The sequence below is a fragment of the Lissotriton helveticus genome, chromosome 2_1 (assembly GCF_964261635.1).
Source record: "Lissotriton helveticus chromosome 2_1, aLisHel1.1, whole genome shotgun sequence".
Lineage (NCBI taxonomy): Eukaryota > Metazoa > Chordata > Amphibia > Caudata > Salamandridae > Lissotriton > Lissotriton helveticus.
Window position 1 is genome coordinate 1,306,061,351 of NC_136059.1, and position 13,107 is coordinate 1,306,074,457.

At 41.2% G+C, this 13,107-nt stretch overlaps 1 protein-coding gene across 1 annotated transcript in view; it reads right to left on the reverse strand.

Moving 5' to 3' along the window:
• The window catches only part of CCSER1 (coiled-coil serine rich protein 1), a 2,545,713-nt gene that overhangs the window by 543,032 nt on the left and 1,989,574 nt on the right, over positions 1 to 13,107 (reverse strand). The window lies entirely within an intron of this gene.

The following is a 13,107-nucleotide window of genomic DNA, read 5'->3' on the forward strand; positions in this document are numbered from 1 at the left end:
CCTTGAAAGAGAGTGGAGGAAAACTTATGATGACACTTCCAGATCCCTTTACATCTCACAGAGGAAACAATACCTCTCCAATATAAAAAAAAGCCAAAAAGGAGTTCTTTACTTCAGCTATAGAGGAAGCTAAACAGAAACAACAGATCATTTTTAATATAGTCAAGTCCTTCACCCATCCCAAGGCCCTGACACTTGCAATTCCCCCATCTCAAATCCTTTGCGATCAAATAGCTGATTTTTTTATTGATAAAATAAATACCATTCACAAAGACTTTCCCCCTCCCTTAATTCATACACAAGATGCCGTCACTACATTACCTCCACTTGACAATTTTACTGCAGTTTCTCTGCTACAAACACAGAAGGCCATCATGGCCTGCCGATCGGGAGCCCCTACGGACTTCTGCCCTCCGATTATTCTCCACCACCTCATCGAGGCCGTCAACCCTTCCATCAATGCCATTGTTAATGAATCCCTCAGCTCTGGCATTGTTCCCGCTGAATGGAAGAAGGCCATAGTCAAGCCCCTTATGAAAAAGCAAAACAAATCCCCTACAGATTTATCTAATATGCGCCCCATTTCTCTACTCCCGGCACTAGGCAAAATCACCGAGCAGCTGGTCCACGAGGAATTAAAAGCCTTTGTGGAAAACAATCACATTCTGCACCCACAGCAATCAGGTTTTCGCCCTGGCCACTCAACAGAAACTGCATTGATTGAGCTATCGGACACCATTAAGTTCTTGCAGGATGAAGGGAGACAAGCTGTACTCATCCTGCTCGACTTAACCGAAGCATTCGATACCATCTCGCACGCCATCCTTATTAACAGAATGCGCGAGATTGGGGTGTCGGGTACTGCATTAATATGGATTACATCATTCCTATCCAACAGAACACAAACAGTTTCACTTGGCCCCTTGCTTTCTGGTGAAAGACCTGTTTCATCTGGTGTGCCCCATGGGTCCATACTTAGCCCCCTCTTTTTTAATATATATATGGCCCCCCTTCTTACATTGATTGAATCCCACGGCATCCTCGTAACATCATATGCTGACGACACCCAGCTTGTCGTCACCATTGATAAAAAATACCCTGACGCCGCCCTTAGATTTCAGAATTGCCTTTCCCAAGTTTTTTCCTGGCTTAACCTTAACCATCTTAAGTGCAATAGCGCTAAAACTGAAATAATACCACTAGGTAAAGACATCCTTTTCTCACCAAAGGATTGGTGGCCTCAAAACTCTGAAGCACCGCCTAGTGCGGTTCCCTCGGCCCGCAACTTAGGTGTCCAATTTGACTCCTCCTTGAGTTTTGATGACCATGTGCGCATCACAGCAGGGTGCTGCTTCAACCTCATCAGACAGCTGAAGAAATTCTTCGACTTCCTCCCCATCTCTGCCAGAAAAACAGTCGCGGTGGCCTTAATCCTTTCCCGGCTGGATTATTGTAACGGCCTCCTGGCAGGAATAAAGAAGTCTTCTCTAAAGAAACTGCAAAGTGTCCAACACGCAGCAGCCAGACTTGTTCTTAAACTTCCGAAAAGGTCCTCGGCCTCTGCAGCCCTCAACACGCTGCATTGGCTTCCCCTCCACAAGAGAGTTCTTTTCAAGCTCCTTGTCACGGTCTTTAACCACTTGGCTGCTAAGGCACCTGATGATCTTCCATTGACTTTCCATTGAAATCAATGGAAAGTCCATGACGAGTTACCCTTGTCATTAGCGCTGAAGTGGTTAAGGCCACTAGGAACACTGGCCCTTTCTATCTAGCCAAGCGCTTCCGGCGCTACATTCCATCGCGCTGCCTGAGGTCATCTGAAGCTAATTTGGTTGCCATACCTAGAATAAAACTAAAAACTAAAGGTGGTAAAACTTTTTCATTCCTGGCGTCAAAGGCATGGAACGGTCTCCCCTTTAACCTTAGGCACGCCCCCACAGAAAGCCAGTTCAGGAAACTCTTGAAGACCTGGATTTTCCTCCAGCCAGACTCAGCGGTTCTTGCAGCCATCTGATCCACGCCTCTCCACGTTGGTTCTTCTGCTCGCTCAGCGCCAAGATGCTCCTTCCGGAGCGATAGTCGCGCTATACAAGTGTCAATAAATATCAAATATAAAATACTGGAACACAGTGGTCTTAGCAGGGGGGACACTCTATGCAGCATTTGTAGATCTTAAATCTGCAATTGATTTAGTCCCCCGCCTAAGATGTGGGAGGGTCTTAGGGAAGCAGGGATGCCTGCCTGATTCCCACTACATTCTAATATGGTGGCAAAGGTTCATTGACCTTTCATGAGCCATCAGGCATTCCAAATGGAAGAACTCTGTAAGTTGGGTGTTTAGTCTTAAATACCATTCTTGGCTAATCCTCAGGCGCACACAGTTCCTGGTAGCAGAGTAATGGTTTACACCCTGAATGGAGCAATAAAAATAGTACCAAGTTATATTAAAATAATCCCTGATTCCATTTTCCAGTGTCCATATCCAGAGGGAGTGACGACGTGGTTAAGGTTTGGTGATTGTGGTTTTGAAGGTGTGAGTATCAATAGTGTGACTATATCGTGGTTGTCAGTGTAGTGGTTGTATGCGTGTTTTTTCTTTCAGGTTGCATAAGTGAGTAATGAGAACAATCAAAACGTTTCCAGAATGACTCTTAATGGGTAGTTCCTCTAATATTCTAAATCTTGCTCTTCCCATAAAAGAACTCTTCATGGGTTCTATTTAGGGTAGATTAGGTTTCTGAGCTAGCTTAGTGACAAATGTCCTTAATGGAACAATTTGCATTGATTTATTTTGTCACTAATCAATCTTTTATTGATATTTCTGCAAACCAACTAATCTGAATAAAAATGACAAAGCAGTTTGTTTTTTTTTTAAATATTTTTATTGACAATTTTGACAGCACATTTTAACCCCCCCCCCCCGCACCAGACAATATCCTTTAACAATAGATATACTTATACATCTTGTAGGAAAACATATTTATGGGAAAGAAAAAAAAAAAAGCTAGAATCGCCCAGTGGGGAGGTATACAGGGGATTAGATGCCCAAGGTGCGACAGCACGGAGGCAGATATACTGCACATGTTTGCGGGGTGCCCAAACCTCTCTCCACTGATAGAAAATATTGAATCATTCTTTGACAAATCATTGGCATTTAAATTGAAGCTGACACCAGAAATAATACTATTAGGAGTAGAAGGGAGTAATCTGCAATATCCAAATGAGGGCTTTATATTTGTGGCTATGGCAGTTCTACGCCTGTGTATAGCAACTACATGGAAAGACAAGACACCACCCCCGTTTCAGCACTGGATGGCTAGGTTACTGTGCATCCATAACCTAGAGAAAGCTATTTACGCCAGAAGGGGGAAAAAGGGTAGAATACTTGGTCTACAGTTGTGGAAGCCTATCGCAGAATGGAAAAGTAGAATGGCTAATGTAGGGGGGTGAACAACCAGAGGGGTTAATTTGTACTCATGACTGTACTCATGTTTCCTGCTTTTCGACTTTTTGGCGGCTTTGTCTCTGTCTTCCTGTTTTTGACGATTTTTCTTGCTCTCGTTTCTTGTTGCCCTCTAGGATCTTGATTATAGCGCCTTCAAGCTCCTTTCTTTATTAATTTGTGGTCTAATGATCCTATTATATTGAATTACAAAGCAGTTTTAATCCTTTAAGATAAATAAAGGTTTTGCAAGTTCATCAACCTCTCATCATTGATTGAACATTAATACTCTGATCATTGATGATATATGCATAATTTATGTCCTCTTTCCCACTACATTCTAATATGGTGGCAAATGTTCATTTCAAGAGCCATCAGGATTTCCCAATAAAAGAAATCTGTAAATTGGGTGTTTAGTATTAAATACTATTCTTGGCTGAAATCGTGCCAATTTTAAAAAAGGGCTGTCCCTTAGCCCCTTCTAATTATAGGCCGATCAGCCTAATCGATACATCTCAAAAGTTGATGGGGAGGGTTATCCTATTCTAGGTCGGATTGAGGATGAAAGGGTACTGTCCATACTCCAGGCAGGCTTTAGGTCCGGTACCTCCACTCTAGATCAAATATTTTGCCTGCAGGTCCTATATTGGAAGACTGCCAAGGTGGAGGGTGGCAGCCTCTACCTTGTGTTTGTCGACCTGCGGGCAGCATTTTATCTAGTTCCACGGGAAAAACTTTGGAGAGTACTAGCAGACTTGGGCCTCCCGCCCTACTTGCTAGCCATCCTTTCTAAGCTCCATGATAAAAATTTCGCCCAGGTGAGGTGTGGCATGCATGGCGAACTCACAGAGCAATTCCCTGTCCAAAAAGGAGTTCGCCAAGGGTGCGTACTGGCGCCAACGCTATTTAGCCTTTACATAAATGGCCTTGTGGAATACCTGAATGATGTAGAAAACAATGATGCCCCTAAACAAGCCACAGGTAGAGTGCCCGCTCTGATGTTCGCAGACGACACCCTGTTGTTGTCTAGAACATCATCGAGCATTCAAAGAATACTTGATGGGTTTGTGGAATTTTGCGACCTTCGGGGGCTGGAAATCAACTTAAGTAAAACCAAATTTATGATTTTTAACCCACCGAAGCGTGTACGCCCAAATCCTGTTTTACACGGCACTCCCCTTGAAAGGGTTAAAACATTTGTTTATTTGGGTGTCATGTTAACTGAGAACTTTGGTTGGAATATGCAGATCGCTAAATCCACACTTAAGTTATCCCAGTTAGCGGGGGGCATAGGTAAAGTTTCCAGGGCATCTAATTTCAGGCCGGCATCTCCAGCCTTGAGATATACTGCCGGCAGTCTAGACCGGCAGCGACCTATGGGGCTGAACTTTGGGGGCACAAGCAGATTATGAGTCTCAAAAGGATGGAGCACTCCTTTGTTAGAAACTTAGTTGGGTTACCACCTAGCACGCCTTTGATGCCCCTCAGATTTGACCTTGGCATGTTGCCAATAGAGGAGGTCACTACTGCTAGACCTATAATGTACTGGAAGAGGTTATGGTCAGTCCCTGAATTGGATGCGTATAGAATGGAACTTTCTGAGATTTTGCCTCTTCTAAAGAACAAAAAGATCCCCTGGCTCCAGCATATTCGTGCTGTTAGTACCCGTTTAGGTTTTCATGAACTGTGGGAAACTCCTGAGATCTTTTGCCCGGGGATATCCAAGAAAGAACTCCTCTCTCAGATACATACGTTAAATTACAAACTATTAATGAGCTCTGCATCATTGGGTAAACTGACATCTGAATTCCTCTTAGTCAAATCAGAACCTAAACTAGAGGAATTTATGGACTTAATCGAACCCCCAGCTGCCCGAAAGCTTTACTTACAGTTAAGACATGGCACCCTTCCAGTTAGGTCCTTTACATCCAAATGGTTAAACTCTAATAATGAAGCTTGCCCAGCTTGCAGCCACAAAACCGAGAACGTAATCCACGTATTGTTTTTTTGCCCCGCTTAATCCGCAATCAGAAAACGTTGGTTAATACCCATTTGTAAGAACTTGGGTCTTTTGCACTTTACACAGGCATGTAGGATGATGATATATGATACACATCCACCCATTGTGTTCGCAGTCTCATGTTATTTGTTTAATATGTGGCGTAGGAGATATACCTTTTTAACTTGATTGTTGTACATACAATTCTGCCTAAATGCTTTGTCTTATGATAACTTCTAGTTTAATTCTCTTTTTAAGATTTTATGAATATTTATTGTTTTATCGTCTGTGCTGATGTATTATTATGTGCACTTTTTATGGTCTTTCGATCGAACTAAAAGTTATCAAGATTAATACCATTCTTGGCTAATCCTCAGGCTCCCGCAGTTCCTGGTAGCAGGTTTACACACTGAATGGAGAAATAGAAATAGTACCCAAGTTATATTAAAATAATCCCTGATTCTATTTGCCAGTGTCCAGATCCAGAGGGAGTGACAAAGCGGTTTAGGTTTGGCGATTGTGGTTTTGAAGGTGTGAGTATCAATAGTTTGAATATATTGTGGTTGTGAGTGTAGTGGTTGTATGTGTCTTTTTTCTTTCAGGTTGTATAAGTGAGTAATGAGAACGATCGAAAAGTTATCGTAGAAGATACATTGATTTTCAGCTTCATAGATGGCGAAAGATCCTAATATAATTCATCTTGCTTGCAGGTGAAAATTATGTGTAGTGTGAGGTACCATCATTTCCATCGGTAATGTTAGGGACAAACTTTTGTGTTTAATTGATTTCTGTTAATGTTAGTAGAAACGTATTGCACAAATGGGTGAAGCTGCATTCATCTGTCTGGATTTTCAGTGGCCGGGAAGTCCCTTGCACATGTGGACTATTCTTGAAAGAGGTTGTGATACCTATTTTTTTCTTAGAAGAGCAAACAAGAAGTTATTTGAAAGTGCTTGTGAGTGTGAAAGGAAACTGTAAAGGAGGGTGACTGCTGCAAGGAGTGAATTATATGTCATAATGTTTAACGCTGGGATTGTACGGTTGGTGTAGTTTTGCGCTGTCATTGGCTAGTAGGTTTAATGTGCCACACTCTGATTGGATTTGGTAATGAATCGTGTGATATTTAAAGATGTCATTTAATTGGTGAACACAATTTGATGTATCAAAACATTTGGCTTTGAGAGAACATTTGACATTTCAACTGTGATTACAAAATGTTTTAAGGATTTTAGGAAATTTGTCAGGGGAGATGTCTTAATTCTCATAGGAAAAGGAGAGGAAGCACCTCCTGAGGGTACTCAGGCATACGTTATGACTACCGAGCATGGATTAAATTCATACCTATAGCTATAACAATGGGAGAGGATTACAGAAATTGAGTTTGCTTTAAGATTTCTGAGGTATGGGACATTCAATACTAGAATCCTAGATCATTTAAAGGGAAAGTTGTATGAGATGAAGCCTCGGCCCATGCAATATGAGGCTTGTAATCCTTCGGAAAAGGTTGGGAGGGAAAAAAAGAAAGAGAAATATCAGAGAAGGACAGGAACAGTGATGCAAGATTATGCCATTTCTCTGTAGGTTGAGGAACAGGGTAGATGGAGGAAGGCTTTTATTGAAGGAACCAGATTATATCGGATTCTCACATCAGAAAGAACAAGGAAAAGCAAGGATATCACTAAGCAGGAGAACGATGAATCAGACTCTGATTTGGGAGATGAGATATTAGGACAGATGTTTTTCTGACCGCCACCATTTGTAAAATATACAGATCCAGGAGAGATAAGTGCTACTGCCAGTCAGACCATAGCTACAGCTCCAGTGGATTTAGATCCACTTGCCAGTTGAGAGACCCTTACAGGTTTTGCAAATTGCCCAACCTGTAGTGAGACAACCAATAACTAAGGTTCCCATTTATACTGATCCACTTGCACCTCAAGTGGTCCCTACTGCATCACCCCAAAGTGTGAGAAGGCCAGCAGTCTTAATGACACCAGTTGTTGGAAATATCCCGGCAACCCAAAATACACAAACAGTTCTGTGGAGTCCCACAACATTTGCATGCTCAGTAGATGGAGGAAGAACGCTAGTCTTAGTGAGTCCCTTAGCTTCAAATGACTTAAGCAGCAATGAAGATGGAAGACTATCTACATGGCTTAAAAACATTACGAGGGAGAGAAGGGCAGATGTCACAGAGCTCCCAAAAGAAATAGAAACAAGAAAAGACAAACCATTAGATATTCCAAGATTAAAAATGGAAATGGAAGAATTGATCAAGGTTTGCCAGGAGTGTGATCATCTAGATCAGTATTAGAAACAAGAGTTAACCTACTTGTGTAAGGAGATTACTCAGAGAGCTGATATGATACATGACAGATTGGCAGGATAGCAAAAAAGTTCAATGTGGACTTCTCTAATAACGTTATCCGGCATCATAGATATAGAGTCAAATTGGATGATTAAGCAATAGAAAACATGAGCATTATAGGAATGCGTTTGTACATTACTGAACTAGTGAAATGCAAACGAAGATGGAAGGCTGTGGAAAGGTTAGAACTTAGATGGGCAAAAAATCATGAAAAGAAAAAGAGGGAAACAGAGGGAAAGGATGGATGAGATGGATGAGGCAGCTGAATATCCATTGAGGGGAGTCGTTGGAGGTACCTACATGCATGTTACATGGAATAGAGGTGATCTGACAGCATTTACAAACAATTTTCCAACATTGAGAGACAGGACTATAATCCGATTGCTCTGCAGAGGAAACTTAATGCACTAGCCTCTTATAGTAAGCAGAAAAAGCTCTGCATTAATCTGCAAAAGACTATAATTATGATTTTCGGGGAAAAAGTCCAGAGTTTTTCCTGGTATTTAGCTTCACAAGTGGTGGAACAAGTGGATCAATATAAATACCCGGGTTTAACTTTTAGATGAAATCTGAATTGGGGTGCACATTGGGATGTCATTGAACAGAAAGCCCTATTGCAGGCAAGCTGTCTATTGGGATTCAATCGTAGATTTGGGGGACTATCCCATATCACATTACTAAAGGCCGATGAAGGGAAGATTCCACCGTTAGGCCTGTATGGGGGAGAGGTAATTTCTCTTGATCCAACCTATGAATGAGACAGACTGGAAGGGGTAGTGCTTAAAAGACTTCTATCTCTCCTCCAAGCTATAAGGAGAGAGTGCAGTCTGGTCTCTTGGAATATGGCGGCCGCTACTCGGGCTCTAAGATACTTTAACACTCTGTTGGAGGATGATGAGGTGGTTAAAGTCTCCAAATTGTGTTTGGAAATGATCCAAAGTAGTGAAAGGATGTGGGCAAAGGGTGTTGGAACCAGATTAACTGCAATTAAGAACCTCCATTCAGATAGTTGTACCGTCACATCCTGGCTCACTTTTCCAGCAAACGAGTACTGAGAGAATCTGCTGCTATGGCGTCAGAACAAATTGATTTATTATATTTCAAGAAGAAATCATCTATTAGCTTCTCGTTTGCTTCATTTGGCCAGGATTGTGTCTTCCCTTATTTATCACGGTTACCAGATCCAGGTTTGAGAAAAGAAATGTTAAGGGCTCGGTGGGATGTAATCCAATCTATTCATCCCACCTACATAGGATTGGGGTGCAGAATAATAGTGGACTTTGTCCTTGCCCCTTGAGAGTTAAATTCTCTCTTACGCATATTCTTATGGATTGTGTTTTTTATCTTACAAATCGGATCAAGTTTTTAAGACCTTTGTTTTTTAAATATGACGTTCTTCATAGGAACAAAGCGGTGGAGCTATTGTCTGAGATGCGATATTTAGATGTGGCCGTTGGGATTGCGCGGTTTTCACGATCTGTTAATCAGAATTTAAAAAAATGAAATGTAATGGGGGTGGGGCAGTGAGGAGGGGGTTAATTTAAAGGCTTTAACTGTTAAGTGTGCTTTTAGAATATTTTATGGACAATTGTCTAAAAAAAACTTGTTTTTGAACTTTTGAACAGAACTGAGAGATAGGCCAGTGCAGTGGTATACACAAGTGGAAAGATTTATAAAGATTTGGAAGGTGTTGTGGAGAGACTTGGATACGTTTCTTGACATTGTGGTGCCAGCTGATTTATGGGCTGAGTGTAAGGTAGCAGTGCAGTGGCCAAAAACCGAACCACAGAGAGAGAAGAACTGGTGCAGGTGCACCTTCACCCGTGATGATGGAAAAATATGAAATTGTTATGACATTTCTGAAAGGGAAAATACCCCCCAAGGATACGGATTGGTAAAAGATTAAAAGAACTACACAAGAGCCAAATGAGACAGTTCATGAATATTATGAAAGGTTATTGTAAGTGTTCAAACAGCACAGTGGATGCAAATATTCTGAGTAGAAAGATATGGGGATTTTTGTGTCTCAGTTTGTTCTAAGTTTGAAACCTGAGATTAGTGCTCCCATTATGCAGTGTTATCTGCTGGTAGACAAAGACACTAGATGAGATCATGTGGTATGCACAATAATGCATTGGTGAATTGGACATGAAGCAGAAGAAAATAAAGTAGAAATTCATGTTGGCTCAGACAAGGTTGGTTGAGAAGGATTTTTAAAACTCTTATTTTGCATTAAATCAGGGAATGATGCAAGGATTGGTTGCTTATTGTGCTGGATTTGCAGTTTATCAGAATGGATTGCAAATGCCCCACTGCAGAGGTAGAGGTGTTCCGAAAGTGTGTGATCTGGGACCGACAATGCTGCTAAGAAAAAGGTTACTGCTTGTCATGTTTGTAATCAAGTACAGCACTGGAAATGAGAATGTCTATTTAATCCTGAATGCAAAATGTGAAAGGTATGACAGGTCAGAGAATGCCCGCACAGCAAATGCAAAGTCCCATGCAAAATCTAGCTCAGATGATGCCCATTGCTCCTCGTAAAAGGGCAATCCAACATTTAATTTGAATCAGATGCCAAAGTTTAATGCAAATCAGAACGAGAATGCAGATTCCAAAACCAGAATCAGGATGTTTAAGGTCCATACCCCTTATTTGAAACCAATGATTTCACTTCTGATAATTCACAATGAGGGTGCCTGTGAGAGGAAGAAGACTGCATACTTGGCACAGTCCTAGAGGCAGATCAAAGTGGCCCATATGTAGATGCAGAAGTTTATGGTCAGGACGTGTCTTTCCTGATTGACACAGGAGCTACCCGGTCCACATTTAGAACAGTGGAAGTTGCAGACTTACCTTTCTCAGGGAAAATGAACCAAGTAGTTGCGCTAACAAATAAACAAATGTTAAATCATATTTCAAAAAGAAGTTCCAGTGAAACAGAAGCCTTTGAAGAGAAGCAGCAATTTGTGGGTTACGATTCAAACCCAGTAAATCTGTTAGGAAGAGATTTGTTGTGTAAGTTAAATTGCACAATATACTGTACACTGGATGGTGTTGCCTTCCAGACCCATGATGAGTATGTTGATTTTAAAATGATGAGACAAAATGATGAAGTAGGAATGTTTTTTCTACTGACAATTTCTGAATTACTAGATGATCTCTGGGAAACTGTAAGTGCTGAAATTTGAAATTTCACATGAAATTACATTGGACTTATAAAAGGTGCATAACCAGTCCAAGTCAAACTAAAAGCCAATGCCATTTTTCCCAGAATACTATTCTAACATTTCGGCGCAGAAACATTAGCAGGAATACAACTAGTAATTGAAGACATGTTTCAGAAAGGCATATTAAGAGAGTTGTTTGGAAGCCCATGTAATTCACCTATAATGGATTTAGAAAAGCCTATGGCAAGTATAGGCTTGTCCATGACCTGAAGTGGGTCAACAAAACAATGGTGTTTTGTTGTCCAGTAGTGCCAAATTCTGCTACTGTAATTTTCCAAATTCGATGTAGTGCAGAATGGTTTACAGTCATTGATTTGTGTCAGGCTTTTGTTTTCAGTGCCATTGCATGAAGATAGCCAGTATCAATTTTCATTTGTCTTCCAATAGATGACAATCATGTGGTGTCGTGTTCCTCAAGGGTATACAGGCAGTTTGCCCTTTTTTTATCAGATCCTAAAAATAAATTGTGAGTCCTTGCAAATGCCTTGTGATTCTACCCTTGTACAATAAATTGGTGGGATGCTAATAGCATCAGATGATTGTGATGCGTGTAAGTATGACACCATTGCACTTTTGAATCACCTGGTAGAAAACAGCCACAAAGTGTCGTCCAGGTTAATGGCAGTACTGTCAAAAAGAAGTTCAATATCTGGGACATATCATTATGAAGAGAGTCAGAAAATCGTCTTGCAGATGAATCCACCTTGAACCCAGAAAGAGATCCGAATGTTCTTATGAATGGTCAGCTACTGTAGACAGTATATATCAAACGTTTTATTGATGATAAAGCCTCTACTGAGGCTGACACACCGAGATGTGTCTTATCGGCATCCTTGAGACAAAGAGTGTACCAAAGCATACCTAGAACTGAAAGAGAAATTGTGTCGCACCCCAGCTCTAGGAAGGCCTGATTATACCAGAAAATGTACTCTGTTTTGAGTGAAAAAGAAGAGTGTGCTTTATCAGTTTTAACACAGACACTTGGAGGGGCCCGAAGACCTGTGGTCTATTTTTCGACCACACTTGAAGCTGTAGCAGCAGGACTCCCCAGCTGCTTCAAGGCAGTTTCAATGGTGAATGCTAGTCTGGAAAAGAGCGAAAACATAGTGATGGGACATCCTTTAATTGTTATGGTCGGACACTCAGTAGAATTACTGTTGATAAAAACTAAAACACAGCATTTAACCCACAATAGGTTAACCAAATACGAGCAGAGTTTGCTCCCATCTGATAATATTGTGGTGAAGCGTTGCAATGTTATGTTACTACTTTGATGCCTGTAACTGAACAAAATGAAAAATGTGAAGAGTTGATCATGATTGCCTAAATTGGGTTGGCTAACATTGGAGTTATTGGCCTTTGAGCCAGTTAGCTCTTTGGAAAGCTATCTAGATATCATCCAAGTATCGGACAACAGGAATTTGCACCCTCCCCCTGAATTCTCTCATTAGCTCCTGGCACAGCACACCGGCATCATCACAGTTTTGCCCTATTTGCATCACTGCAATTCAATCTCCTGCCCATGTAATATTTGCCTGCCCAGCCTACACTTGCCCAATAGCCAAGTGGCTTACGCCAATATGCAAGCTGCTGGGGATACGTAACCACGAAGAAGTTCTGAAAATTCTTATATCTGACCCAAAATCCCTGTTTGCTTGTTCTGTTGCTAAGTTTTTGGGTCGCATGTGTGGAATCAGAAGGAAGCTGATGAAGCCACGCTAATTATGATCTTAACTGTTTTTATTTGTCTATCTTATATGATCCCAAGATTTTAACTGTGGATGAACCCAAGGATTGTAGCAATTGTGGAAAAGAAGAGCACTGATATTACGGACCCTGCTAGTATTTCATGGCATTCGGAGGTTCTTGTTGCCACTGTCCCATCCGGCCTTCAGGGAGGTCTGTTTACTGTGCTAGCCGTACATTTGTCCTACTTACACTGAAATTAATTTTTTAATATTTATTTTATTTATATTTGAGCTGCATTGCATTCTGCACTTTTATGGTCAGATGGCGGAAATAAAGCTTCTTTTTGTTTGTTTGATTGATTGACTGCCTAAGTGTCACTAAA